The sequence below is a fragment of the Phyllostomus discolor genome, chromosome 6 (assembly GCF_004126475.2).
Source record: "Phyllostomus discolor isolate MPI-MPIP mPhyDis1 chromosome 6, mPhyDis1.pri.v3, whole genome shotgun sequence".
NCBI classification, from domain to species: Eukaryota; Metazoa; Chordata; class Mammalia; order Chiroptera; family Phyllostomidae; genus Phyllostomus; species Phyllostomus discolor.
Window position 1 is genome coordinate 73,445,056 of NC_040908.2, and position 16,281 is coordinate 73,461,336.

The 16,281-nt window shown below is 36.9% G+C and overlaps 1 long non-coding RNA gene across 1 annotated transcript; it reads left to right on the forward strand.

Moving 5' to 3' along the window:
• The first annotated feature begins 1,741 nt into the window (after positions 1-1,741).
• LOC118501522 lies at positions 1,742-14,766 on the forward strand. The gene is made up of 4 exons (XR_004904144.1): positions 1,742-1,754; positions 2,113-2,124; positions 10,062-10,064; positions 14,639-14,766. It is a non-coding gene; the product is annotated as an uncharacterized LOC118501522 (long non-coding RNA).
• Positions 14,767-16,281: the final 1,515 nt, after the last annotated feature.

A 16,281-nucleotide genomic window follows, 5' to 3' on the forward strand; every position in this document is an offset into this window, starting at 1 on the left:
TTGTCCTTGTGGTCAGAGAAAATGCTTGATATAATTTCAATTTTCTTGACTTTGTTCAGGCTTGTTTTGTGTCCCTCTCATGTGGTCTATCTTTAAACTATCCATGTGCACTTGAAAAGAATGTTTATTTTGCTTCTTTGGAATGAAAGACCCTATATATACTGGTTAAGTTCATTTGATCTAGTACATTGTTCAATGCTACAGCATCTTTGTTGATATTTTATTTGGAAGATCTGTTCATTTTTGACAGTGGGATGTTGAAATCCCCTACTATAATTGTGTTGCTGTCAATATCTTTCTTGAAGTCTTCCAAGATTTTCCTTATATATTTGGGTGCTTCTATGTTGGGGGCATATATATTTATAATGTTATGTCTTCTTGGTGGATTCTTCCCTTAAGTATTATGAAGTGACCTTCTGGGTCTTTTTTTATGATTCTTTTTTGATGTCTATTTAGTCTGACATAATTATTGCTTCCCCGGCTTTCCCCCCGCCCCTGTCTGTTTGCTTGAAATATGTGTTTCCAGCCCTTCACTTTCAGTCTGTGTAGGTCTTTTGCTCTGAGGTGAGTCTCTTGTAGGCAGCATATGTACATATGGGTCATGCTATTCTGTCTTTTGATTGGACCATTCAATCCTTTTATGTTTAAGGTTATTATTGATAGGTACTTATTCATTGTCATTTTTTCAAATGACAACGTGTTCCTCTCCCTCTCACTCTTTTCCTCCTTTCTCTCCAGGCAGTAATACCTCTCCACAAGCCTTTTTGGGGGCAGGCAAACATCAGTGGCCTCACACTTGTTCTGTACCTCTCATGCTTCTTCACTATGCCAGACTAAAGTTAAGCTCAACAGAGTCTTCTTTCCTTGCTGATTCTGCCAAGGCCATTTCCTTGGCTGTGGTTTCACTGGATAGTAGGTTGGGACAGTAGGAAACTTGTTCATCCATGTGTTTTTCTTTTTGTGTCTTTGTATTTATAAGCCAACTTGCAGTCAGAATATTTTTGCATTGTAATGTATGCTTTTTACTAATTCTTAAAATATTATTATAATCTACTTTTTTTTTTAACACCATCCATTGTCAATCTCTGGCAGAGAGCAGGCACTCAATAGACATTTTGAATGAGTAAAGAGACAACCTCCTGCCTTTCAAATCCTCCTCCAAACACATTCCACCTCTTATATTTACAACTCATTTTCTACCTGGAGGCTGAGGAACTGCATAAATAATTGGCATTAATTTGGTTGGGAACCATGCTGCCTGGTTTCAGAAGCTGTAACTCCCCAGGCTAAGGATGAGTAAAGAGACCTTGGGACCATAAGCCACTAAGGAGACAAAGCTTATCTCCCTAGCAGGGGCACTACCTCTGCCATTTTTTACTTCATCCTGCTTGATTCCCAGGCAGATGACGGATTAGCCAACGACAGGTAAGATTCCTCAAAGGAGGGATGACCTAAGACAGGCATGGTTATGTAGGGGCCCTCAGGGAAGGACTTGGGGAATAAAGAAAAAAGGGGGTGATGGACCCTCACCCATTGGCTTTGACATAGCCTGAGACCTCATTCTGTCTTCAAGAAATCTCCTAATCACTTGGCTGCCTTACTTCCCCTGCCTGATTTCAGCCTGAAACAATTACCAAGGGCACTGCAGCCCTGGGTAGGAGCAGGTGGTTCCCCAGGCTGATCAAGCCTAAGAAAGAATGCATAAATCCTGTGAAACATGCTTTGCTAGGAATGTCCTCAATTTTCTAACAAGGGTCCAAGCATGAAATGAGTTTGTTTCCTAAAGTTTTATGGCCCTTTAGCTAACTGACTCTGACTCAGAATAAGCCTTCATAGTTCTTTGAATGTTATCTATTATTTGATCAATACTGCCTGACAATGATGAATGAAGACCTTCCTTGAGGTAATGCTCCCAGAAAAGCAATAAAAGCCTTTCCAGGCAAGAGTTGGGGTAGTCTCTCACTCAGAGAGTGGCCATTCGATCCCTTTTTCTCCACAGGACTTCTGCAGTCCATGTGAATTTGTTTGTCACATCTACAACACCACAGACCCCACTAGTCAGAGTCTGCATCATTAATTGAACCTCTATCATTGGCCAGATACTGTGATAAGTTCTGTAATTTTGTTCCTACTCACCCCTCACTTCCTAATCTATCTCCTATATTTGTAGTTCCAGTTCTAGCTTATTGTACTCACAGACACCCCTGGATTTCTGTCTTTCCTGTCTGGGCTCTCTGGATATTGCCTAAGTACCCTGCTTGATGAGTTTTCACTTTGATACTTAAGGAGCCTGCTATCTGAGCTCCCTGCTGCCAATCCCTCTCCAACCCTTCCATCTTTAACATTTCTGTTCAAGTTGTCCTCCAAAGAAATCAAAACCCTCATATCACTGATCTGGGTTTCTTAGCTGATATATCCTTATTTTTAACCTACTCTTTCTTATCCTCATTTCTCAATCTTCTTTCACCATACACATGCTCCAGCACCCTTGAGTTCTTGTTGTCCCCTAAACCCTTTCAGGTGCCTTGTCTTTTCCTTTAATTTAGAGTGCACTTTCCATCTTCTCACAAATTTCTGCCCATCTCTTAATATCCAGATAAAATGTCATGTTTCTAATGGAACTACTCTCATGTTCCCAAGCATCATCACTTTATATTTTTATAATGTCATCTTAATGCATACTTATTTGCCTGTATAACGATTCAAGTTGTTTCTCAAAGCAGGGAGAACTGCTCTGCCTCCACCCCATTTCCACTGGTGTTCCAAAATGTAGAAAAAGGTCACACTCAATTTTGTGTTAAGTTTCTATGGCTACCATAACAAAGTACCAAAAACTGGGTGGATTAAACAATGGAAATTTATTGCCTCACAGTTCTGAAAGCTGGATGCCTGAGATCAACATGACAGCAAGCTTGGCTCTTTTTGAAAGCTGATAAGAAGACCTGTCCCAGGCTTTTTTCCTTGGCTTGTAGATAGCCATCTTCTCTTTATACATCTTCACATTATTTTCCCTCTACATGTATCTTTCCGTCCAAATTTCTCCTTTTTATAAGAACATCAATTATATTGGATTAAGGGCTCACCTTAATCAGTATGACTTCATCTTAAGTGATTACATCTACACGGGCCCTGTTTCAAAAGAAGGTGTATATTCTGAAGTACTGAGGGTGCTAGGATTTCAACACATGAATTGGGGGTAACATATAATCCATAAAAAATGTGCTGAATAAATGCGTATTGAATTACTAAAAAAGTTAGTGAAATGTCCCTTTGTTTTTTGAAATATATCTCACCGTTTCTTTTCCTTCCCAATCCACCTGTTATTTTCCTTACTCATATTCAAATAAGTTGTCATCAATCACTGCCCTAAAGCTCAATTCTCCAATCTACTCTTAATTATTCTTTTTAATGCTATTTACATTACTCATTTATTTCCTTATTTACATGGCTTACTTTCTCACACCTTATCAAATCTAAAACTACTAACTTCTATGAACTATTAGAATATCAATCTATTTTATTCATCAGATTTTAGGCTACGTATAAAGTTGGCTTGTTTAAAAAAAAAACAGGATGGAGGAGTTGTGAGAGAAACCAGGATCTAATAATTTACAATGTATTTTTAGGTAGATAAAATCTAGAAGTAGATCTGGGGTGTTTCTGGGAACCAGCAGGCTAAACAACATGTCAGAAAGTTTTTATAATTAATAAACAGCAATGCAAATATAGCATTAAGAGGTTTAGAAAAAGTAGCAATTGGTTCCAACAGGTGGGTGCCACCCAGCAATAGGAAATCTAAGGGCAGGTTACCTGAACTGAAAGTAGGCAGGCCACAATGGCAAGTCTACTAATAGAATGAAACCATAAGCCACTGGGCTATAAAGTTCAGAAATAGGTTCTAGGTTTGGGGGATGAGCTGTTGGGTCCATGAAAAATTAACAAAACAGAACCCAGTGTTAGAAGGAACCCAAGTAAGAGTGATGGGGGCATCAGGACCAAAATAGTCAGCCCAGTTCATTCAAACTGGTAGAACAAGAGTAACAGCTTGGCATAGGAATGTTATGAACCTTTGCTTGTGTAATCGATCCTCTATCCCAACAATGAAGGATATACAAATAAAAATGTTATTTTTGTAGCAAATTTTGAAGACAGCCACAGAGGTTTTTCCTTGAACATTTGTGACAGAGAGTGGCACATTTGTGAGATGAGGGTGAATGTTTTTAAAATGTCAGTATTTTTTCTTAATGATAATCATTGAAGATGGAGACGTAGCATTGCAGACTCAGCAAAGTGGACATACATTTAGAGACTGTCTTCCCAGTTCCTTATATGAGCTATGAGGCCTCTGAAAGCCTTAGGGTCTCTTCTATACAAAAGTGACTTCCTGATCTACAGGTCTTAATTTCTAGAGTTGTTTTAAGAACCAAATGAAAACAATACATGCAAAAACTGCTATATTGACTGGGTGCTTTTCAAAAGCATGTCACCACATCAACATCATGGATAACAGCATAGAAGTGGATAATATACTACAATAGTAAAATACTAGTAATATGAGAAATAATGTTAAACAGTGTGTTTTGCTGCAGTCTTTATTAGATTTATGCAGATTTGGCACTTGTCAAGTGAGGCAGCAGGTTTAGATTGAGTCTCAGATGAGAAAAGGGCTGGAGATTCTGCAGAAGGGTGGCACACTCAGTGAGGACACTTTTTATCCCCATCACCCTCCCCCTTGGGTGCCTCTCCTCCAGTGAGAGCTCTGCTCCCCTGCCAGTACAACAGTGACAATATGAGATACGCATCTGATGAAGCACAGCCAAATATTTGATTTGGACGATTAAACTGACGATGCTTCATCACAACTGTGGGTGCCCAGATTACCAACTCCTTGTTCTTGGCTTCTGTACACTTTACAGTGAGTACAAACTGCACAGAAGAGCTTGTTACAACACTGATGGAAAAGATCCCAAATGGCTGATGTGCAGTGTCTTGTTTGGGGAAGAGTTCACTGATGAGGGATAAGCTGAGGAGGCAAGATGCTGTTGTTTTTCCTGTCAAGGCACATGGTAATAAGAATATGGCAAGCATCTTTTACATCTTTTTTTTTTTTTTTACTTTCTAACTTAGTTTCAGAAATTCTTAAGCAATGAGAAAGCATTTTCTTTTCCAGGGAGATTATGAGGAAGTAGTCACAATGACTCTTATCCTTCCTCTTTTTTACATATAGTTGTCTTAATTTCAGTCAGTATCCATGATAAATTTACAGATCTATAAAAATACTGATTTTAGCTGTTTCCTGCCCCCTCCCCATCCCCAGTTTTAACTATTTCCAAATACCATCTTGTGCTCATGTTCAATTTGATTGAAACATGAAATCATTATACCTAGTTAACACAAACGATATCTTTTTTATATTTTATTCTGCAAAGGATATCTTTTGATATGCAGAAATGCTTAAAATTCCTAAAGAAGAAAGGAAAGTAGAACTTCAGATTTCCTTACATTTGCTTGCAAAATGAAAGCTACACTGTGTTTTTCTGTTTTCATGGATGCTACAATTTATTCTCACAGTATTGGTTGGTACTGCTTCTTGAGATTAATTTCCATATGTTTCTATGTATTATACAGAGAAATCAACATCACATATAAACAAAACCCCAACTTGTTAAAAAGTAGAAAAAATTAATCTAAATTTTTGTCATCATTTTCCACTTTCATATTTGTTTCTATCAGGCAGGTAATCATTTAAATAAAATTCAACTGGTAATACTGAAATGGTCCATTGAATAATTAACTGTAATATAACCTAAATCTTTAAAAAATCATTTTATGGAAACTCTAGCCTTTCAGAGCCATTTGGAAAAAAATATTTTTAGCACAAGAATCTTTTCACAAAGACTTTCTATTAAATTGTTGTGTGGTCCCCAAAAAGCTCAATCTGACTTACAACCCCATTTGTATTACTGATTCATCTTACTATTTTTATCTAAATTTCTGTTAAAATGCATTGTATTTTCCTATCAAAATAAAATTTAAATTTAAAATTATGAAAACCAGAATGTCTACTCACTCTATATTTAATGAAACCAAATAATGAAGTTTTACTTTAATTGTCTCCTCACCTGATTCTGATATATCAAAATGTTGAAACCAGGCTCAGACATTTGTGAAAGGATAGCACCTATGTTGAACTCAAAATGTTATTACTGATATTGCCAGTAAATATAACAAAATTATCATTTATCTGGGGTGTATAAATGAGAGAAAAGCCCAAATAGGTTCATAGAAATTTTGTAATAGCATAAATAAACAAGCAAAACTACTATGAGTCTTTTTACTGCAATGTTAGTTATTTCTATTGAGATTTCCTGACAGTTTAATGAAGTTTCCTGAAAAGATCATCGGCCTAGAGATTTACACTGGAAATTTCTTACACAGGAAAGCAACGAGCAATACATGTTAGGGTGGAGAGGGCCAAATTTTTCCTTTACCCCAATGGATCTCTAATAAAACATAGGTAGGACAACCCATAGGTATTGCCTTCATGCAGTAGCTGTGCTCTGACTATATTAGGATGAAAATCAAATCAGAGCATTTCCCTAAAGAAAAAAATTCTGATAATTTGAAGATGTTCTCCTTGTATACCAGAGGCCAAGCCATGCCCTTTCTCTTGTCTTCTTTGGTTAGCAGACAGTGATTTCAGTTACTCTCCTCAGCTAGGTTCTGTTTGATCTACCAGCCCTAGTATATTAGGATAGAAATATCCTAATATATCCAATATATTTGGATATATCCTAATATATCCAAATAATAATTTGATGAAGAATAATATGTTATTAATTTGGACACCTGAACAAGAAGGGAGCCAGCACAAATCAGTTCCTTTTCAGTGGCACACTTCAGTGGTGGGCCAAGGTTGTAAAACAGGATTATTATTTGCAGCAACCATAAAGTAGATTATTTTGTAGTTTCATAGTTCAATCAATTTTTTACTCATAAATGTTGTGCATGGCAAAAGGGAATAAATAAACAGTATTTAGTGGTGAATAATAGTCCAAGGGAGAGCATAAATCTACAGGAAGAATTATAAAGTTTCCCTTAAGACTTAATGAGTGTTGGGAAGGGATTTTAAATATACAGAGAGAGAAATACTACAGGACCAAAGAGCTTCTGAAGAGATGTTTTCTGCATCATCAGTGGCTGAAGTGGCTTCACATGGTCTGCCCTGCTATACAGTACCTGCTATATTGTGATGCTCTATAAATATTAATGAAGATGAAAAATGCATGAAGAGACAGATGAGACCCTAATGTTAGAGAAAAGGAGACTGAGAACTTGAGAATGCTTTTACTACCTTTTTAAGCTGGATAAATATAAGGACTTGGAGGAGCATTAGAAAATCCTCAAAACTGACAGGGTAGAAATTGGTAGAGGGGCAGGAAACTGAGAATAATTTTTAATTATTCTAAAAATACTTATTACCACTTCATATTTTGAAAAGAGCTTCATGATGACTTATTTCTTTCAACAACAGAAGGAATGAGACACATACATCAAAGGGCAACAGAAGTTTAAAATTGTGGAGCAGCATGAAGTTCAGCTTAGGAAAAATGTAATGAAGAAAGAAAAAAAGAGAGATCCAAAATGGTGGTAGAGTAGGTGAATATGATATTAACCTCTTCTCTGGAACAAACTGAAATTACAACTAAAAAAATAAAACAATCAACCCAAATTACCAACTGAAGACTAGCTGAAGAGAAGTCTTATTACCAAAAATTTCAGAAAAAGCCACACACAATTGTTAGGAAAGGTGGAGGTGTGAAAAAGGGTTGGCCCTGTTCCCATGGGCCGCAGCTGAGAATCCAGGAGAATAGCTCAACTACAAATGCTCCCCCTGAGGATTATGGGGTTTCAACCTTATACCAGGCTTCTTAGCCCAGGGCACCAGAGCTGAAAAGGAGTGCCCATAGAATATCTGGCTGTGAAAATCAGCAGGGATTTGGTCCACCAGAAAGAGATATGAGTTTAGTAGATACAGAGCAGTGCTGTGAAAGGGCCAATGCACAAAAATCTCATTTACAGGCATGTACCCTGGGCTCCAGTGGAGGGAGAGTAGACTGAACTAGAGTTGGCAGGAAGAGACTGGGGTTTCTGGTGCTGGGAAGAGAAGTGAGGGGAAAGCCACTAGGACTAGGATCTTCATGCTGAGTCACTTTCCCATATCACAGACCACATCTTTATTGGTGGAGCACTACCTTTTTTGCAGCATCAGCCTAGGAGAAAGCAATAGCCCTACCCTGTGGATTCCCTATTGCCCCTCACTGGAGAGCTGGCGCCTTGCTGAGGAGTCAGTTGCCTGGGCTGAGGTGTGGATGCCTAGGCAGATTCTGTGGGGGTCTGTGACTGAATTGTGTGGCTTTGAAGTGCGGATCATTCTACCCACTTTCCCATGAAGCTGACTGGTTCCTTCTGCTCATATGAAATCTAGTCCCATACTCTGTGCTCTCAGTATCTCCACCCTCCCTACTCTTGATTGTTCTACTCTGCCAAGGTCAGTGCAGAATCAGAGACAGAATCTTGGAAGAGGGCCACTCCCCTTAACTTCCCTCAAGCCTGATTGGCCTCTCCCCCTCTCCCAATTCCTGGCCTCCCTGGATGCTGAGATTGGGCACCTAGGAGAATCTGGACAATACTGATTTGATTTACTCTAGGATAGAGAAAAATTTCCCTTGCACACCAAACCAGTGCAGAGCCTCCTCTTCACATGGTCAAATCTTGGTCAGTTTGGGCCAGATAAATTCTGCTGGCCTCACCCCCATGACTCCTTGAGACCTCACCCCAATGCAAAGGTATGTGAGAATGCAGAAGGTAGCAGCAAAATTTTGTATACTGGGGGGACATTGGCTGAGAGGCCTCTGACCCAGCAATGGTGCTGATTTGAACCTGTATAGATCTGGTGAACACCACCTGCCCTTACCTGGTGACTTTCTAAGAACATACCTCATACAACAACTCAAATGCCACCAGAGGTTCTTTCAGTGACTGAGACTAATAGGCAGCTAACAGGCAAAGGCAGGTGGAGACAGATCTTGGGCTGACTTGGGTTTTTTTCTGACCTGTCCCAGAGCCCAGTGCTGGTAAAAGCCAGTTTGGGCATGTGGTTTGACCGTTCACATGAACTCTCAGCCCAACAGAGACAACTACACATTATGGATTCTTTGTAGCTCCAAACAGGTTCCCCAGAGCTAATCACAGGCAGCTTCTGACATTTGCCTGTGCTAGAACACTTCCCAAGAAGCCTTAAAACCAACACATACAGTGACCAGCTTCAGACACATCAGATCAAGATCCAATTAGCTTCATAAGAGGTATATTCAAAGGGAGATCTTGGCAGATGTCAGGTCCTGCTGAGATAAATTCTGCTTCATGTGGTCAGCACCTGCACAGTAGCTTGTACACTATGGTTGGAGTTGATCCTCATATTAAACCAGCCTGAATTTGGCCTAAGCACAATTAGACCAATAGCAATCAAGACTCAATTACAATAGGAGTGACCACATAACCAACATAAGGTACATTCTGGAACACCCAGCTCAGGTGATTAAAAAAAAAAAAACAAAACAGCAGCACGAGAGCCCTAGGACACTTAAAACATAAGGCCACCATACCAAAAAAAGGGAGTCATAGCAGATCTATTTAATGCACAGAACCAAAAACAAAGAGGTGGACAAAATAAGGGAAGAAAGAAACACGCCCCAAGTGAAAGAACAGGAGACATTTTCAGAATAATAGCTAAAGGAAACGGAGGCAAGCAACTTATAAGACATAGAGTTTAAAAAATTGATACTATAATTGAGTATCAATTGATACTCTATCAATTGATAATTGATAGAGTATCAAAAAATTGATAGATAGTTCTAATGCTCATAGAACTTAAAACTAAAAGAAACAGTGAGAACTACAACAACATGAAAAAAAAACACAGAAACCATAAAAAAGGACTAATCAGAATGAAGAATACAGTATCTAAGGCTGAAAACACAATAGAGGGAAATAAACAGTGGGTAGGAATGAAGCAGAGACTAAATCAGTGTTGAAGATAATATAGCAGAACACACCCAATCAAAAGCAGGAAAAATATAAATAATACTAATAATTAAAAATGAGGAGAGTTTAAGGGAACTTTATAAGCCAAGATAAAGTGTATCAACTTCCTACATCATAGGTAGACCAGAAAAGAAGATGAGAGGGGCAAGGAATTGAGGAACTCATTAAAGAAAATGACTGATGCCCTGGCTGGTGTAGCTCAGTGGATTAAGCATGAGCTTGTAAACCCAGGGGTCACCGTTTCAATTCCTAGTCTAGGGCCCATGCCCTGGGTTGCAAGGCCCAGGTCTCCAGTAGAGGAGCATGTGAGAGGTCACCCCAACACATTGAATTTCTCTCTCTTACTTTCTCTTCCCTTTCCCCTCTCTATCCTCTAAAAATAATTAAAATCATTTTAAAAATTACTGAAATCTTCCCTAACCTGGTGAAGGAAAGTTACATTAAGTTCAGGGAATGCACAGAGTCCCAAACAAGATGAACCAAATGAGGGCCACACCAAGACACATCATAATTGAAATGTCAAAATTTAAAAACAAGAGATAATCCTAAAAGCAGCAAGAGAAAGACAATTACTTACAAGGGGGATCCCATGAGATTTCCAACTGATTTCTGAATAGAAACATTTTGGGCCAGAAGGCATTGGCATGAAATATTCGAAGTGGTGGAAAAGCAAAAACTTGCAATCAAGACTACTTTACCCGGGAAGCTACTAAAGAAAAGAAATAAAAAGAGCTTCCCAGACCAGAATTGACAAAGGAGTTCATTACCACCAAACCAGTATTACAAGAAGATTAAAGGGTTTACAGTAAGTAGAAGAAGAATTTAAAAAACAACAGAATCAGAGGATCATACTAAATGTATAAAATGGCAATAAAACACATGCCTATAAATTATCATGTCAAATGTTAATAGGTTAACTATTCTAATAAGATGTAAAATAGTCAAATGGATAAAAAGAAGACCTATATATGCACTATCTACAAGAGACTCATCTCAAAACAAAGCATACACACAGACTAAAAGTAATGGGATGAAAAATAAATTTTGTGCAAAATAGACATGTATAAAAGCTGAAGTAGCAATATTTATATCTGACTAAATAAAATTTAAAACAAAAGCTATATTAAGAGACAAAGAAGAATACTACATAATGATAAATGGGGCAATCCAACAAGAGTATATAACCCTTGTAAATATTTATGCACCCAATACAAGAGCACCTAATATACAGATCAAATCATGATGGACAAAAAAGAGAGATTGACAGCAATACAGTTATAGTATGGAATTTTAACTCCTTGACATCAATGGATAAATCTTCCAGACAGAAAATCAACAAGGAAAAAGCAGCCTTAAATGACTCACTAGGTCAGATGGATTAATTGATATCTTCAGAGCATGTCTCCCCTAAAGTAATAGAATATGCATTATTTTCAAGTGCATATGAAACATTTTCTGAGAGACCACAAGTTAGAATACAAAACATGTCTCATAATATTTAAGCAGGTTGAAATCATACCAAGCATCTTCTTTGACTATAATGGCATGAAATTAGAAATAAATCACACACACACAAAATAGAAAACACACAAAAACATGGAAACATGGAGAATATGTTATGAAGCATTGATTGAGTTATTAATGAGATAAAGAGAGAAATTAAAGAAACCTTGAAAAAATAAGAAACAAGAACATAACAACACAATACATATAGGACTCAAAAAAAAGCAGTCCTAAGAGGAAAATTCATAGCATGACAGACCTAACTTAAAAAACAAGAAAAATCTCAAATAAAAATCTAACTATCTAAACTATACCTTTAAGAAACTTGAAGTAGAACAATAGACTAAGCCAAAGTAAGTAGTTGGAAGGAAATAATAAAGATCGGGATAAAATAAATTAAATTGAGTCTCTAAAAAAAGGAAAGATTAGTAAAACCAAGAGCTGTTTCTTTGGAAAGATAACCAAGATTGACAAATCTTTAACCAGACTCATTGAGAAACAAAGAAAGAGAGAGATAACACAAATAAATAAAATCAAAAGTGAACAAAAAGTAACAACTGACATCAAAGAATACAAAAGATTGTAAAATATTGCAATTGTATGCCAACAAATTGGACAATCATGAAGAAATGGTTCAACATTAGTAATATATAAGTATCCAAAACTGAATGAGGAAGAGCCAGTAAATCTGAATAGACTGATAGTAACTAATGAACTTGAAGTGGTAACAAAAAAATTCCTCACAAAGACAAGTTCTGGAACAAATAACTTCACAGGATAATTTTAGAGTGCATTCAAAGAAGTAAAACTTATCCTTCTCATAATATTCCCAAAAAATTAAGAAGAGGGAAGATTCCAAAGTTCATTTCCCAAGGCCAGCATTATCCTTATTGCAAAACCAGATAAAGACACTACCACCAGATAAACAAAGAAAATTATAATCCAATATCCCTGAAGAACATAGGTGCTAAAATTCTCAACATATTGTTAGCAACCTGGATACAGAAATACATTTAAAAAGATAATATACCATGATCAAGAAGAATTTAAGGATAAAAATCATATTATCATATCAATAGATGCTGAGAAGCATTTTATAAAATCCAGCACCCACTTATGTTAAAAACTCACAGCAAAGTGGGGATAGAGGTAAAATACTTAAAAGCGATAAAGACCATATATGAAAAACCCACAGCAAACATCCTACTCAAAGGCAAAAGCTGTAAGTGTTTCCCTTAAGATGGAGAATTAGATAGCATTGGGATTTCTAGCCACAGCAATCAGACAAGAAGAAGAAATAAGACGTCCAAATTTGCAAAAAAAAAAAAGAGATTAAACTGTCACTGTTAGCAGATGGCATAAAGAACCCTATAAAGAACCCTAAAGATTCCACCAAAAAACCTAAGAAAACTGATCAATGAATCTAGTAAAGTACCAAAATACAAATAAGTATCCAGAAATCAGTCACATGTCTATACATCAATAATCTACTATTACAAAGGGAAACTTAGAAAACAATTTCATTTACAATTGCATCAATAATACATAAATACATAAATAAAATACCTAAGAATAAATTTAACCAAGTATGTAAAAGACCTGTACTTGGAAAATTATAGAAAATGAAGAAAAATTGAAGGTACAAAATAAGTGAAAGCATAAAACTGTGCTCATGGATAGCAAGAATAAACATCATTACCCAAAGCAGTCTATAGATTCACACTACCTGAAGCAATCTATAGATTCAACTCAGTTCCTAACAAGGCCCCAGTGGTCTTTTTCACAGACCTAGATCAAATATTCTAAAAATTTACATGGAGCTACTGAAGAACCTATAGCAATCTTGAGAAGGAACAAACTTGGAGGAATCACACTACCTGATAGTAAAATATGCTACAAGGCTATAGTTATCAAAAGGGCATGGTACTGACATAAAAACAGTCATATTAATCAATGAAATAGAATAGAGAACCCAGAAATAAACCTGCAACTTTATGATCAATTAATATTTATTTCTTTTGATCAAGTTTTTTTGACCAAAGGTCATTAGATATTGAATATAGGGAGAAAATGGGAGAGAGAAGGGAGGAAAAAACAGATAGTTTTGAATAATGACAAAAGCACAACAATAAACTTCTTTTTTTAAGATTTTATTTATTTATTTTTAGAGAGGGAAGGGAGGGAGAGGGAGAGAAAGAGAAAGAGAGAAACATCAATGTGAGGTTGCTGGGGGCCATGGCCTGCAACCCAGGCATGCCCCCTGACTAGGAATTGAACCTTCAGTGCTTTGGTTCACAGCCCGCGCTCAACAATAAACTTCTTATTTGGGAGAGCAATTATGACGATGATGATGATGATAAATAATACTATCTACTGTTTTAATTTAAAATGTATCACTAGGTCTAGTATGCCTAGCCCTAACTAATACTCTATCTTTTATTTGTTTTATGATGTATTTAACAAAACCCAATCACTCGTTTAATTCAATTAATAAATTAATTAACTGATGATCATTTATTTTGTAAATAATGCCAATAATGATTATTTTAATGTCTATATTAAAATTGGTAGATCAAAGAGTACACAGTTGTTAGTGATGTGAAGAACAGGAAAAAATTCAACAAAATTTCTTTAATTTCAAAAATACTTACCAAGGTAATTTTATAAAGAAAGAAACAGTTTATTTCCAGAAAAGTGTGGTTTCTCAAGTCTGTAGAATTTCCCCAAAGGCTCATATGGCTGAAGACCATATCTCAGTTGTTGAAGGGGGATTTGTGTAGTATAAGAAACTCCCTTTGGTGACATTACTGGGTCTTTCTGATATCCTGAATTTCCCTCAGCCCTTAAATATTCTTTCTATTTTAACTATATCTACTCTCTAAGTACAAAAAAAATGTCTATAAAGTCTCAACACACTTCTTACATCAGAGATTGAGTACAGGAAAGATCACTTTCCTGGGAACCTTGGGTCTAGTTTTTAGGCATATCTGAAATTGATTCCTTAAAGTAGGTATACCATATTTCTCAGACTATAAGACTCACTTTGCACACCTCCCCCTCAAATTTGGGAGGAATAGTGGTTGTTAATGCTGCTGTTGAGTTCTGTTTCCATTTACATTGGTGAAACATTATGTTATTTAATTATTAAATATTTTACCACATTTTTTGCTTCAATGTTTTTTTCCTACTCTAAAACCTAAGTGTGTCTTATGGTCCAAGAAATACGGTTGTTTGATTTATTTATCTTATTAGTTTTAAAACAATAACTATTTGCCACATGACTAAATAAATCTAAGCATATTAAATAAAATACAACATGTTATCTTAAATATATAGCTGACATTACAAGAAAGGAAGGAAAAACCATTGAATCCCAAAGTGGAGAAACTAACAATCTAAGTGATAACTAGGTACTGATACTTTCACAGTCATGACATTTACTTACTCATATATAACCAAGATATTGTATTTCAATACCTATGAAGTGAAGAAGACAAGAGGAAGAGTTGAAATCATAATACATACCTAAAACATGGTCAGAGTTTACATTAGACATAAAAATAGTTTAGGAAGAACAATCCCTCGTCTAATAAGATAAGAGATGAATAAAGTTTGTCATGGTCTATGCCTGGAAAAAAATTGTCTTCTGAGAATTTATAACCATAATACTACCCTACTTCAGCTTGGAGTTTGAATTTATATGATTTGTAAGGTCCAGGAAACCTTAATTGAGAAATTAACATGAAAATCCATTCCAGATTGTAACACAATCAAGAAATATATAAGTCCTATACTCAGGAAGCATATATCCTAGATTACCAGGCATAAATTCTAAAATAGTTTTGTTTAAAATAACAAAGGATACAAAATTCAGATAGCTTCAAAACTTCAGAAAGGAACTCAGTGTTAAAAGTAAATATTTGAAAAGGAAGTAGGGAAATATTTATTAATAAAAATGTTTCATTAAATTTAAAACTTTAATGGGGACACCAGGAGGAGGGAAGATGGCAACAGGGTAGGAGGGAGGAGATTCCAATTCCCCCCACATCTGGGAGAAAAAACTAGCTTATCTATGGAGGAAAAGAGCAAACAGCCAACAGTATCCCAGCATATATGAAAATAAGAGACCAAAAACTGTAGCAGACACTGAAAAACCATACAGTAAGGAGGGTGCTTCAGGTCAATAAGATCCCAGGGACCAGCTCGGGAAACAGGGTGGCTATAGCCCCAGGCACAGTGCCCACCACTGGGTCTGACACAGAGTCCTTGGGAGAGATCTGGTTCAACTGCTTCCTCCCTCCCCTGCCAATCACGGTTTACACAGCACTGGGAGAGACCTGGTTGTTTGAAGTGGCAGAGAAGGGGAAAAGGACAAACTGACATGCACAGGGGCTATGATCACCCGCAAAGTCTGTGGATGCCAGTTTGGGAGAGTTGAGAATCGCACATTGACAGCCACTGACTCCTGATAGTCACTGATCTGGCTGGAAAAAGCAGCAGGCTTGAGTAGAAGGAATTTCTCAAAAAGAAAATCTGTTTGGGGAATACTCCAGCAACAGCTGCTCAGCCTCCTCCCCACCCAGCCAGGCAGCTCTCCCGAGGTGGCACGGAAGTTTGCATGGAAGGCCCTCCATACCCCATACCATTAGGAAGGGAGCACTCCAGAGCCCA